Source organism: Mastacembelus armatus, chromosome 3, assembly GCF_900324485.2.
Source record: "Mastacembelus armatus chromosome 3, fMasArm1.2, whole genome shotgun sequence".
NCBI classification, from domain to species: Eukaryota; Metazoa; Chordata; class Actinopteri; order Synbranchiformes; family Mastacembelidae; genus Mastacembelus; species Mastacembelus armatus.
In genome coordinates this window covers 3,463,607-3,478,201 of record NC_046635.1, presented here as the reverse complement: position 1 = coordinate 3,478,201, position 14,595 = coordinate 3,463,607, and the positions used below count along the sequence as shown (strand labels likewise).

General features: G+C 40.0%; 1 protein-coding gene across 5 annotated transcripts in view; it reads left to right on the top strand.

Annotated features, from left to right (window-relative positions):
- Positions 1-155: 155 nt before the first annotated feature.
- The window catches only part of myo9aa (myosin IXAa), an 82,334-nt gene continuing 67,894 nt past the window's right edge, over positions 156-14,595 (top strand). For all 5 annotated transcript variants that reach the window (XR_003296423.1, XM_026320019.1, XM_026320022.1 and 2 more), the window contains exon 1: positions 156-476. The gene's annotated coding sequence lies outside the window, so the exon portion shown is untranslated. The remainder of the gene's footprint in view (positions 477-14,595) is intronic.

The window sequence follows — 14,595 nt, the reverse complement described above, 5'->3', positions numbered from 1 at the left end:
CTTCCTCTTATTTAGCTCCGTCCCACACACACACACACACACACACACACACACACACACACACACACACACACACACACACACACACACACACACACACACACTCTTTTCTCTCCGCCCAGGAGCGTGAACGCGCACGGCCGCGCGCCCGAGAGTGGCCGCACTGATTATCAAGAGGAGTTTTCAGCCGCCGTCACCGACCTGCGAAGGACTGCTCTGTACTCACAATCAAACACGCCTTGGAGGAAAAATGCGCAAGTTCTCAGCGCGGACTTGAATTTCGGGTAATTGTTTGAGGGCGAGCACCGGGAGAGAGAAGACGACAAATGAACTGGTCGGGGATGCAGGGGAATTAAAAAGAGACTTAGGCATTTCTCCGTGGCTACAAACGCTGCAACCCATCCTGAGAAGAGAGGAAAAAAAAAACCAAAAAAAAACTCCCCACTCACAATTTACTCCAGCGTTGACGTCTTAAGGTAGGAGTGTGATGTTTAATAGTTACTCACTGTGAAGCGGTGGGCTGAGCCACTGTGGGAAGAGGGTTTTGGCTCTGGAAGCAGGACAGTGAGTCCATGAATCACTTTTAGTCGTTGCAAGAAAGTTGTTCTTTAATAAAGCGTCAGTTTCAGCTGCAGTGATTGTGACAGTGCTGTTGGATCTGCAGGTATTCGGCGGAACCTTTCGGTAAGCACCACTTTTGGTGTGCAGTCCTGAGGAGGTTACCGATGCTGCGCAGGTGTAATTTGAAGTGAAGAGCTTTGAAAAGTTTGCGCGTCTGACGGTGCAGGGAGAAGAGGAGCTGACGTTAGGGACCGTCGGTAAAGTACTTGCAGCAAGGCCAGCGAGGCTTATCAGATCTTCCTCCCACATCTTTCTTCGTGTGTTGTTTTTTTTTTTTTTTTTTTTTTTTTTTGTAGATACTTAAGACCACAACTCCTTGCTCGTCCCGGAGTCCACCCAATGCAATGTCATGGCTGATGTTCAGGTTAAAGTCTTTTCATATGGGTTGTTTGTAATTGTCTTTTTTTTTTAATTACAATTAATTCCTCCTGTTCGGTCTGAGCCAATTGAGGATGTTTTGTCTTCGTGTGGGCCTACTCCTATTACATGCAGAACTTCCAGTTTTTCTGACCTGCAGTGTGGCTCTACAGTTTCCAAACTTTTTGTCAGAGACATGTCAGTCATGTGGGCCTCGTCCCACTACTTGCGCAACTACCAGTTTTTGGATAAATGCTACATGTATTAAGGAGTTAACCTGTCTTTCCAAGTTTATGTTAATAGTGGATAGTTTGTATGTAGGCACTAACCACAGGGTGTTTGTGTGTGTATTTATACATGTCTGTTTATTTGTGAAAACTACTTGCTGTTTTTCTTTTTGTTTCTCCAGTGTTTACTGAAATACAGTGAACTGCTTTATTCCTTTTTTCCTTCTCCTCATATGTGTCATAATGTTCCTTTGAGAACGGTCATTGTGGAAAAAAATAGACTCGATGCCTGAAGAGCATTTTTTTAAAAAAACTTGAGACCCTTCAAGCAAGTTTCTTTGTCCTCTGGGCCTCCTACCACTACATGCACAGAATATTATATTGGATAAAAAACAAGGATAGATCTTTTTTTTTGGATTGCATATTTTGAATACAAGTCAGTCACAGTTGCATCTGACTCTGCTGCACCTAGTCATGATTCTTCAGCCTAGTTGGTTCTGCCTGCTACTTTCACTGTCGATATTATTGTCCATCGACTTTGACTTTCATTGTGCATCCACCCAGGCCTCCATTTGACTCTTACTGTCATTCCCTCATCCAGCCCAGCGTATGTGTCAGTGTCTGTCCATATCCAACCTGCTTAATCATCTTTGTCGTCTTGTTTCAAGCTCCCCAGCTTCTTATCACCTTTCAGCTTGTCCAGTTGTGACCTTTTATTAAAACCTTTGGACTTTTTTAGATTTTTCTGATTGGTTTCAACTGCTCTCTCACTGTAAACATAAGCATGCGACTAAGAAACAATCACCATACTCTGTGTATGTATTTAGAAGAGATTGAGTAAAAAAAAAAAAAAAGTAAGTATATTTTGTATACAGTACATTCTGGGTTGGATGTATGTTTTATTTAGTGGAGACCAGACAGTACAGCTTAGCTTGCAGCAGTGAGAGCACTACAGGCTGCAGAGCGGCTGTAATTGTACAGGGAGGTCTAATGGGGTGAAGAAGCTGCTGAATCATGGGTGTATGTCTCAGTCCATTAGTGGACAGACAGTCCACTTCAGGCAGATCTTATGACACTAGATCTTATTGTCCTGTGCAATATGGAGTTTTGATTGCATCTTGTGTAGTGGGACTTTCCTCCTGAGGCCTTCGGCTACATTGTGTTATAGAGCTCAATGGTTCTACCAGAAGTTTCTGTAACTTCTTGTTTTTGCTCTTCTAAGTATTTTTTGGAATATTTTTTGCCTTTATTGTGTAGTTTTAGATATAGACATTATAGAAAGTGAGAGTCCCCAGGTAGACTCAGACTGTGGACCATTCATTGTTAGTGCCATTAACCCATAAACCTCCTGAACGCCCTCTAATTATTTTTAAAGTTCCATCACTGTCATTGTGTTACAATTCTAAAATACCCATAACCAGATTTACAACAGGGTTTACTGCAATTCTCAGCACTAAAGATCTTGTCTTTTCATTCTGTGAAAACAATCACTGCTTTACCTTTGAACAACTGCAGAACATTCAAGTAAATGACTTTAATTCTAGTAGAGCTGTGAGGGTCTCCTGAGACTTCATCCTGGTCACAGACCAGCACAGGTGATGAGAGTAAAGTGGGCCTGTCCTCCAGGAATGTGAGGTCTGAGAAGGCACAGCTGCTGTAGCAGACTGAGACTTCGGCAACTGGTCCCCGTCGACATCTGACACCCCACAGGCCCTCTTTCTGCTATTTCTAACAGACTGACCTCAGTCTGTATCACATCGAGCCGTATCACAGACACGATCTGAAAGACTGATCCTTTGAAAGTTCAAAATTAAGTCTTTGCATGAGCTAATGTGTGTTGCTGTACAGAGATTCTGTGGTTAGGTGAAAGATTTCCAGAATTAGAATAAGAGTCTGCCTTAAAACTTAGCTTTGAATACTTTAAAACTGGCTTTTTTTTGATTAAGGTGCACATCATGAAATCACAGAACTGCATCATACCAGACATGGATTGAGTAGTTCATTTTCACAGTAGCATGCTCTGGGATCCATTGTTCTCTCAGGGAAACAATTAATGACTTCACTTTTTATCACCTTGTACATCGTGTCCTGCAACCCAGTTAAACCTGGGGTGTGGCCTTATTTGTGGCCAGTCTTGTTCTGTGTGCTCGATTTAAATTCATACACATTTTTGTCTTTCATACTGAAACTATTTCCACTGGCTGGACTTTCTGTTACTCAGTCACCAGCTAAGTTGAGGGCCATAATGCAAACAAACCTGAGATTGTGTAACATTCTTTTCTTGTTCTTTGGGAAAGTCTCCCACCACCTTTGTGTTTCAGAACTAAGTTTCAACCTTCTTCAGGTTTTCATAGATTATGTCAGCTCAAACAAGCCTACATGCAATACAATACCAATTTTTCATTGATGCAGTTTCTGTAAAATTGCCATCTACTCCTCTCCCAGGATTAATTTCATTGTACTTTTGAAAGTATATTCGAAAAGTGAAGTGTTGTTTTTTTTTTGTTTTTTTTTTTTAATATTTTGATTTAGTTCTATTGATAATTGGGATAACAACATTGTGTCCTACCTGGTTCTTTGCACATCCACAGCAGCTCCTCTGAGCATTGAGAGCATTGTTCCTAGTCTCTGGTGTAATCTGAAAAAGGAAATGACCCCATCGTCAGACCCCGAGGTGGTACCTGCTCAACCAAACTGCAACAGAACATAAGGCACGTACTGCACGCTCACATGGTCGGGATGTCCTGAAAAGTGTTGTGGCCGCATGATGGGATTGTATGGCATAAGTGATTGGCATGCACATGAAGTCATTAAAGAGGAACCTGCTTGTGTTGCACTGAACAAAGCTCTCTTTTCTTTAGTAGGCCATTATATGAGGGAGGCTTTGGCCTCAAAGGCTCAGCTTCCCTGTGTTGTGCATTTCCCCTCATTAACCCACTCGTGTTGGTGGCAGCCAGAGTGTGATGGAGAGAAGACAGTGCATTGTGTTGTTTTTACAAATTTGTTTATGTGAGCTCAGTTTAAGCTGTCCTTCTAAATTAGTCACGTAAACAAGAGTCAAACAATATTGATCAGGCTGGAAGCTAGTTTGCATCCCCTTAAATTAAGCTCTGTGTTTAGATATGGTGAGTGGTAACTTGTTGAATGTCATACAATGAAAACAGTTCACTTAACATCAGGCTTTTTTGATTTAAATCACTTCTGAGTAATATTGAGATTCCCTGATTTGAAATGACTGTGTTAAATAAATGTAGTTAGTAAATGGATTCCCATGTGACATTATCACAATGTAAACTTATTCATCAAAGTATAAAAGTACTTATAAAAGCGCCAGATTTCAAAGTAATACTTTAAGATACAGAAATACTATCAGTAAAATCTATGTAGGTTGACACATACAGGTTCAGTGACAGCAGGGTCTAGATTGTCAGTGGCCACATTCCTGAATGGTTTTGGCAGCAGAGCGCTGAAAACTGAAGTTGTGATTTTCTGAATTTTTGTGTGTGTTTTGGGACACAGCTGTGACAATAGCTACTGGCCCCCTGCAGCCTTATGGCACAGACAGGCCAGGACCCATGGTTAATCCCCAGGCATGTGTTGTTGTGTAATGGCACACTGTCAATTTGCAGAGCAGGGCTGCCATGAAAGCAAGTGTGATTATCGTCAGCCGTCCTATGACAGTATTGGCCCTATACTATGTCATCACATTAGAAATATTCAAATATTAATATAGATATTTACCCAACCGCTACTGTGTTTTGTGTTTATGCTTCTTACCACCCACACGGTGCTAAATATAATATTAAAGCCTACAGAAAATGTGGGGTGTATTGCACACATACAGGCAAGCCAAGAGAACAGAAAGAAAGTTTAGAGTTTGGCCTCTGCAGTTCACTGGTGCTCTTATCTGGGAAGACTTCTGGCAGTTTACAGTAGTCTGTGCACTGTCAGGATGAGGCGAGAGGGGAGGAAGAGCGGAGATAGTCATAGGTAACTGACAACAAACAGGCTCTGATAAGGATGATTTCACATGCTCACTAATAGTTGGAATGCTTCTATCTAATCTGTGCTGTAGATATCAGTGAAATAAATGAGCAGATGATACAGGCTACTTTGGGATCAAGTCTGACCATTATCTGTGCAGTTACAGTCCGAAGTGTCGGGTCTGAAGTGTGTTGGGAGCAAATATTTCTTATTGAAGAAAATTAGAAAATTATAGTGTTTTAAAGGTGCAAAAACTATAATTACAATTACAGTCTCAACAAGCAGAGGCCCTGATGAACGTAAAGATCATTGATCATTAAAACTGGTTTGTTACATTTATTAAAGAATGAAGTCAGCACTGTCTTCTTTTGTCAGTGTACAGTTTAATGTCCTTGTCTTCCACTTTGGCGACCACTTGTAATATTGATTCCTCAGTAGTGCATTTAAGGACGGGAGCTCACTGCAGTGACTGGTTGATTGATTATGGTCAGACACCCTGGGGACGATTAGAGGGTCCCTGTTGTCTCGAGAGTTGCAGAGTCCTCCACTCAGCCTGAGAGTGCCCACTTAACTGTGCAGCTGCCTCAGCTTTGCAAATATTTTTGCTCTTCATGTCATATTGGTTGAGTCTTGAAAGCTGACTCAAATGCCACCTGCAAAATCCATACTGAGGCAGAATGGGCTTAATAAGGATTTAGACTGAGGGTTGGACTGTTCTGAGAGAGTGAAGTACTGTTCTGACTAAGCAGTTTCATTCTTGATGCTAATTCTTGGTGGATACATGGTGTCTGTTGTTGAAATAATGAGTATAAAGTGTCAACATGTCAGCTCATTTAAAACGAGAGGTTATAGCGTGTTGAGGGAATATCTGTGTACATATCAAATGGAGCATTGATGCATTCATTGGTTAGTCAGTTGACAGGAAATTAGCCAACAACATTTGCTGCCTGGAGCATTGAAAATTGCTACGTTTCTTTGTTTTAGTCATAATGAATCAAATGGAGCCAGTACAGTGTCATATTCAGATACTTCCAGTGCACAAAGCAGAGTATTTTGCAATGCTTTGAGTCAAAGGTAAACATCAGTTCATGGTGCTCAACTGGAAAATCAGAGTTGACTGTTTCTTTCTAGACTTGTCGTTTAGCTCCAGTGTTTGGTGATGAGAGATTTATTGAGGATATGAAGAGATGTCAGTGGTTGTTGTTACAGTAGACTGACAGTATACTGTCTGTTTTACTTAAGAGGCCCAATGCTTGTTCTTTCTTGTCTACAAACTTTTAGCTTTCAATTGGTCGTGGTTTTTATTGCTACTGTTGTTGCTCTTTGCATGTACACAAGGAACCCAGTGGCATAAAGCAAGACCATGCATGTTTTCTGGGGTTTTCAGAAGGCACACTGGGAAACGAAGGAATTCAGGCTAAATGGGAAGCAGGTGAACCATGTTCAAGGAAAATGGATATCACAAAAGTTCAGAAAATTACAGATTAATAGTGCTCAACAGTAAAATGGTATCTAGAGTGGAATTTTCCTGTAACATATAAAATCATGGATTTTTAGCCAAATGCTCCAAACTGTCTCTCCACAAGCTTGGTGTGCAAAAATTCAGATTCTCGCTGGCGTATTTCATCATCTCCCTGAAGCTTGCAACCAAACTTGTTATCATCGCACTGCCGTTCCTTATGTCTCTCAGTTGACTGCAGCTCTGACTGCACCACCAGGCTCAGATTTCAAAAGAGCTGTGGTCTGCTGAGGGCAGAAAGACGGCAGTCATCCCCCAATCCTTAGAAGAGACAGTGAGAGCCTCTGTAACGCTGCCCTGTAATTACAGGTCATGTTTTTTCCTAATACGCTTAACAGATGTGCTTAAAATTATGCTTAACATTCAGACTCAAAAATTGTAATTGATGGCCTGTCATTACTTTAAGACCTTTGTTGGCTGAATGATTTGGATTTGAGATTCAAATTCCAGTAGTTTCTCTGTTAGATCTGTTTTCTCTGTGACTAATTAATTGTGACACTGAAAGAAAAAATGACCAATAAAAGTCTCGTACAGTATAAAGCATTGGCAAAACTGCGAACACTTCCATCTTTCAACCCCTGATAATTCTGTCTTTAATGACTCCCATCCCAACACCTACTGTCTTGCAGACATGCCCATGAGCGTAATTTTGCATTGCCAAAATTGGATGTATTACATTTCCCTTTGATCACTGGTGCCCACTCATGTATTTCATGATTCATAGTGATGCCTCAGCACTTTTTGGTTTACGTGTTCAGTGCCCTTAAGGAAGAAATCTTCTCAGTGTATTATTATGCAATGTTTTACAAAGGAAGGGAAACTAATTTGGCCAAATTCAGCAAAGCTAATTAGCCATGAAAAAAAAATTCCACGGCTCTACCCTGAGGTTGAAAAGGAGCGTTTGTCTGTGCTTGACATGGTCACGGGTGTCCAAAGTAGCAAGTAGCGCCGACACGTTCAGGACATCTGTGTTGATCAGTGTGAGGCTAGAGGCATTTTGGCACTGTGAGCAGCTACACGTATTACTGCTCATCTCCACTCAGCTATGAAACATGAGATGAGTCCTTTTGGCATAGGTGGCCTCTCTTACTCTGCTTGTAGGTTTGTTTGCACAGACAAGCTCCCAATACCTGTTACCCATCCTACTACTGATGCACAGGTTTACATCTTTAGGTTTACGTCTTTCCCTGAGGCCAGAGGTAGCTGAATAGGTCCATTTGGACCAAGAGCCTCCCCTTTCTGAGGGGGAAATGGAGTGTGTATAATCCAGGTCAGTGATACCTCCTAGTCCCTCACTGTCTTCCTCTTGTTTTCCTCCCTCCTTTCATCTCAACTTAATAACAACTGGCCAGCCTCTAATAACAATAGATTTTGACCTTTTATTGTGTAAAAAATTTTGACTTTTACACTTTAAAATATTTTAGGCTTATGCCAGTATGAATATTTGAGTATTAACATCCGTCAGTATTCATTTTATTTTGATAAAGTTCCCCTGAATTTGTTTCTTTCAGTGTTTGACCAAGGAATGTACTTTGAGGGATGTTTTCCAGTTGACACATGAACTGGTCATTTCTTTCTGGTGGACAGACCAGTAACAGTCTTTCAAAACTTATTTTTTGTATTTCTGGGCTTCACTGTCTTGATTGCTTGTCACATCAAATTTGACATTTACACCAATTAAGGGCACTACTTTTTAGTGCCCTATATAAAACACCAGGCTTATGAGTGTATTTTAAATTTCATATTCATGTCAGTCTGCATGTCTAATCATGAATTTTACCTTAATCTCATGTAGTGTTTTTTTTTTTTTTTTCAATTGGCATCTAAGTGTTAGTCCCTTTTTTAGCTGGAGGGTTATTAAGTTGGCAGATTTCTACAATGGTTCACATTCACTAAGAAGGAAAACCTCACTACTGTTTGAGTGTTTCTACGTCTCACTGAAATCACTCTGTTAAAACCACACACACTGAGTTAATTAACATTTTTCTTGTGTTTTAGAACGTGGAAGGGTATGATTTCCCACAGAATCATTAAACTCAAACACATTATGCCTCTAAAACAACACAGATGATGATGTGCCTTCCATTTGCTGGTCTGTTTTATTGCGGGTGGCGAACTTTTCCTATTCCATCAGCCAAAATGTAGACCATGCAGCGTCATATTGATATTTCCAGAGCTAGGATGGAGCCTAAAAGGAGAAACATTTTTTCCACTCAATAAAACAATAAAATTGTAAATGTGAGGTCAGGCCAAGAGCAAGACCTTTGTTTTAGACCCAACATGACCCAACTAATGCTTAATAATCATACAGCACAACATACACTCATTTCTCCACCTAAAGTTTGATTAGACCATAATTCAGGCAGTTATACAGTATTGAGTTCAGGGAAACTTATAAGGGCCTGTTGAGAAAACTGCACCCACAACATATCTTAAAATGTGTAGTGTACATGAGAGATGTAAAGTGGTTTCTTTCAGTGCTGCTCAGATTCAATTCGAAAATGTATTCCATGTAATTGTGTGGTAGTAACTGAGACCTTTCATTACAATCACAAGCTGCTTCTTTGAAGATCTCTTCACTCCACTGGCTTCTGATAACACCAAAAACACCATTAAAGCACTGGCTCGCACTCGTTTAGTTTTATGGATTTGACTAATATCAAATAGCTCAGGAACATGTGAGCCCACCAAGTGTAGGCATCAAAGAGAAGTTAGTTTACAAGTCCATATGCCAAGCTAAAGGCTGGTTAAAGAGGAAACAGCGGTGTTGCCAAAGACAGAATTGTTGAAAGGAAACTAGCAGTTCAGACACAGGGCTGCAGACAGGGAACAAGGCCCAAAGCAGGTGTTTCAGGAGTGGTTGGTCTGCTTGTCTTCTCCCCTTCTTACCCCAAACTAAGAAAACTTGTCCAAAAAAACTGAGATTATCTAAGTGAGCAGATCTTTCACTTTCTCTGTTCAGCTGTTAGTAGATCCTGTTCACAGTCAATGAAGCGACTGCAAAAAATGTAATATTTGTGGGATTGTACTCACAATGAATGGAGAACAAAGTCCTTTGTTTAAATATTATCTGCAGTAACATGTTAAAGCATGAAGTGGCATTTTTGATAACGTGAGAAGGACCAGTGCTCAGCCTCAGCCTGCCGCTGGTGGTATGCCACATTATGGGCCTTGTAGCAGTGGAACAGCTCTCTCTCCTTCAGAGAACTCTAAGAACACAGTTCATGCAAAACATCTGTAATTAATTGGGATTCATAGAATGATAAAGCATAAATAACATTTTCACTGTGTTGTTTTTACTTTTGCTCCCATTGCTTCTGCAGCTGCAGCACAGCCCTCTTAAAATGTTCGGACAGGGTTAATAAATGTTTGAGTGTAAAAATATGTCACTCCCCTTAGCATGGCTCTATGTCCATCCTTATACATTTGATAGTAAATTAGCATGGCAGGTAATTGGTCACCATTAATTCATGTTTATTTGATAATGTGGTTGGATAATGTGAGATTTTCTAAGATTCTTTTTTTATTTTTTTATTTTTTCCCTCTTGTTTATTTCGTTGCTGCACGGAGTAAAATTAAAACAGTACTTTCATCCCCATGGAAAACCCCCTCCTTTGATTATTCCTGCACTAAATGGTGTAAAACCCAATTTCTTTTCTGTTTTATCACAGCCCATATTGTTTTTGTTATCTGGGTTTTGGATCCTTAATGTTCCGGCGCCCACTCTCACACCATGCTGGAGGGAAGTGAACCTAAACACTATATTCAGCGCCACAGTCGGCTGTCTCTCAGTTGTGGTTCAGCTTCGACTTCATTGTTTCCTTTCAGTAGTGGCTGGATGTGAAATGTTGAATGCCAATTTCTCTAAAACTCCTCTGTCGTGATTCACATAGCTGACTGTCGAAAAAACAAAAGCAGCCCATTAAAATGAATCGTGTTAATATTACTGTGACAGTTGAAGCATTTGTTGTAGAAGGAGAAGCTGAAATGCACTAACAATGGCGTGATGGTGTAACAGTGTTGTTGAAGCCCCCTGAGCGACACTTCCTGTCTCACCCATAGCTGCTGTCGTTGTCCTGGGAGTGGACACAGGAAGTAGACTTCTGCATGTTGTCAACAGAGGAGTGGTGCTGTTTACTCCCTGTGTTTTTAGGGCTCTAGGCCCCGAGTTGCTTTTTTAAATAACGATTCTCCTCAACAGCTTGTAACAGTTTGGTTTAATGGCAAATTGACTGTTTTAAATGAACTTACCACAATTGAACCATGACAGAAGTGTCCAACAGCAAATCACATCTAAACCTGACATTATAATTGCTTGTCAACAATGGCCTAAAAGGTTTACTATGTTTACTGTGTGTAATGAAGCTCATGTCCCTAATAGCCACTTTACCTTTTAATGAACATCCATTAAAGAAATCCACCAGTCATTTAAAAGCTTTTGACTTAACCTTCCACTTTTTATGTCGGCTTTAATTTATTTATTAATTGTATTGGCTGAAATGCGTTTGATTAATATGCTGCAATATTCCTTCTTGGCTTGAAAATTAAAAACAGAAAAGACCCCAAGTTATAGATGCAGAAATTGCACAGAGTAGCCTGCAGTGTATTTTTTACAGTGTTGTACTTGGGACTCCTGCTGTACCCTGTATTCATTTCCTTCCTCTACATTCTCCTTCAACTCTCTCCAGCCCACTTCAGGCAATAACAAAAATAGGTCACGCACAGAAAAGTTAGGCTCTTAATTTAGCAAACACATGGCACAACCGACACATATTTTGGTGTCAGTTGTGTCACCTGTTGGTGTGCAGCCAGTGGAATGTGGAGGGAGTTAGTGTAGGCCCGGCGCTTCATTCAGAATGACCAGCCACAGTTATCCTCTGCTGTGTGCACAGACAGGACTAAGAGGCCTTCAGTCATTTTTAATTACCGTGTGGACGGTGATTCCAGCACAGACTTGTTCCAGCCCAGCTCTGGCCTCACTGACTCAGGTGTCTTGGTAACACACTTTTTGCAGCTTAAAATTCAGGCAGCAGAAATGTTAATACACCGTAGATTATTAGTAGATTACATTTTCTTTCATTTCTGTCCTTTTTTTTTTTCTTTCTTCTTAATCACTTTCCAATAAATACTATTTTGTACTATGGTTTGTCTATGTACCATACCAGTGTTTTTAAAAGTTTTAGCTCCTTAGCTATTAGTCCTGTATGCTTTACCTGTTGATATCCAGTTAGTTCTATATTTCTGAAGATTGGTAAACTGTTGAAATGTGCTTGAGTTAGTTAATCCATCATTATAAATATAACATGCATTATTTTTCTCACAGTGACATGATCACAATGAGATGCTGCAGACTCGTACAGACTTTCTGTACAAGAATTAAAATAGTTTTTTAAAAAAAGGAAGATAAGTTAATTTTAATGTTATATCGTCTGCTAAATGCTACTACGGTGTTAAGCAGATGTCAGTGCTGTAACCAGGTGTTGTTTTTTTATGTGTTAGTAAATGATTTATTGTTTAGCCTCAGCTGACGTCTTTAGATTTCTGTCTAAAACAAAGATATCTGTAGGGGCCCTGTGCCATTTTCTTAATGTAAGTGTTGTTCACATTCAGTGCTGACCTTTTACCAAACACCATCCGTCTTTGAGAACAAGTGCAAAAATAATGTACCTAAGAAAAATGAATCATTTCAGCCCTATTGTCCTTTTTAAAGTCACTGCTGAAACCAAAATTAAGGACAGACAACCTTGTGTTCTGTAATGTGGGTTGATATCACTTACATAAAATCAGTGAATATGTGTTTGTGAACAAGTTGGTCAGTGAAATTTGTTCTCATACGAGGCAGTCCACTTTTTGTTTTTCATTAGGGTGAACCAACACTGAGACAGAATCTGCTTTGTGGTTTGTGGACATTGCTGCATGTAAACTCTGAGCTCTGAGGGAAGAAATTATTGCTGAAATGATGGAATATACTGGCTGTTAGATAAATTGTTGGACTGTACCAATAAATATATAAATCCAATGATGTTTCATCATGCTGCTGCCAGGTTGGCTCGTACTATTCCTTCCATTCTTCTGTTCTGGCTCTGCGTTTCCCATAGATCAGATTTCAGGAAACCAACATCCTCTTCTATCTTTTTCGCTCTGTCTGTTACTGGCCCTGTATCTCCCTCATTTTCTCATTTAGGACTGTGTTTCTGTGAGTCTTTGTCTTCATGCCCTGCCAGTTCCTGCTTTTTTTTTTTTTTTTTTTCTCACTCTTGCTGGCTCTGGATATTTCGATTAGAGCTCATGTTCCACACTGCAGCCCACCAGCTCCTCGTCATTAGTAGTTACAGCAGATGATAGACAGCCAGAGAGACCTGAGAGAGACCTGAGAGTTGTGTGAGTGAGTGCACGACATGTTTAGATGCAGTGAAATGTAGGTGTTCCTTAACTGACAAGTTAATTCAGGAGAGAACGTTACACATCCACTCCCTGAAGTTCATCTAGACTCATTCCTCTTTAATGGTTCGTCAAGTGGTAAATCTCGCTGGACTAGGTATTTCAGATTTATTGATGATCGCTTCCAGATAATACTACTCTAATTTTTAGTCTTTTAGTCTGGTTTGGAATATTTAAGGAGCTGTTTTATGTGATTATATGCCCCATGTCTGGGACAAATCCACAGACATCAAATACTTGTGACGCCATCAGTGAAGCTTTCACATTATAAGCATAGAGTCATTTCTGTTTGTACTATTGTTTAATTTAGAGACATTTTAAAAGGCTGGAAGAAGTAAAAATATGCGGCATTTTACAAGGAAAAAGCAAAAAATGATGAGCTTTTGCATAGTATTTTAGTGCTCCATGGGTGGTCCTTACTAACCATTTGGGAACCATTTGTTGGGAACACAGTTTTGTTTAGGAATGTCCTTTGTGTTTGATTACTGAATAACTCTGCATTAATACAAAACACAGCACTGCAGCTTTTAAAAACAGTTTTCATCTGTTGTGCTTTAAAGAATTAAGTTAAGCAGCTTAAATGACTTTTGATGTAGGAGTTTCAGAATAATAAACATAAACAATCTTGTTGTTTTGTGATTAGGGTACAAACTGAGACAGACACATTACAGGTGTAGTAAATAATGTGAATTCTTTTAACGACTAAAAACAGGACCACACAGAAATAAATGATTTGTGCCTCTGAATCATTTCCACCTATTGAGCTATAGAGTTCATGTCTATACGCTAATTAACTTTATAATATAGGACACAAACACTAAAGTTTAAAATGGATGATTCATGACAGTTTGGTAGAGCTCCAGCAGGGAAAATAACATGGAGCAAAGCATTTTTCATTATTTATGGGCCAGAAAGTCAAGCCTCCTTAGCCTTTTGTCTTCATGTCTCAAGTAAGTTGAGTATTATAGCAGATGGGTCCAAGTTTTCATTTTTGAGACTCAAGTCCAAGTTTCTTGTCTACAGCTCTGTGCTGCAGTGTGGACCCGTGGAGCTGCATTGCAAGACTAACAGTCTGAAACAGATGAAACAAAGTAAAGTACTGTATAGTGAGAATAGCTTAGCTAAGTTAGCTCCATTGATCAGCATTCCTAGGATTGATTTGGGACATCTCTAGTATTGTTCTGCTGTCAGACAACACAACCACCAATGAGCTGCTCTTGGGGAATATTTCCTCTACTGGTGCTTTCAGTCCAGAAAAGTCCAGGCTCTGGAGCAGTGAGTGCAGTCTACACATTTGAGCTTTGAGGAAGCATTTGCATGTCTTAACTGCAATTTTGCCAAAACCCCAAAACCGAAATGTTAAAGATGCTGACTTCAATATTGGAATCCTTCACTTCTCATTTTCCATTTAGCCTCCCGAAATTAGCATCAGACATGGTCATTCAC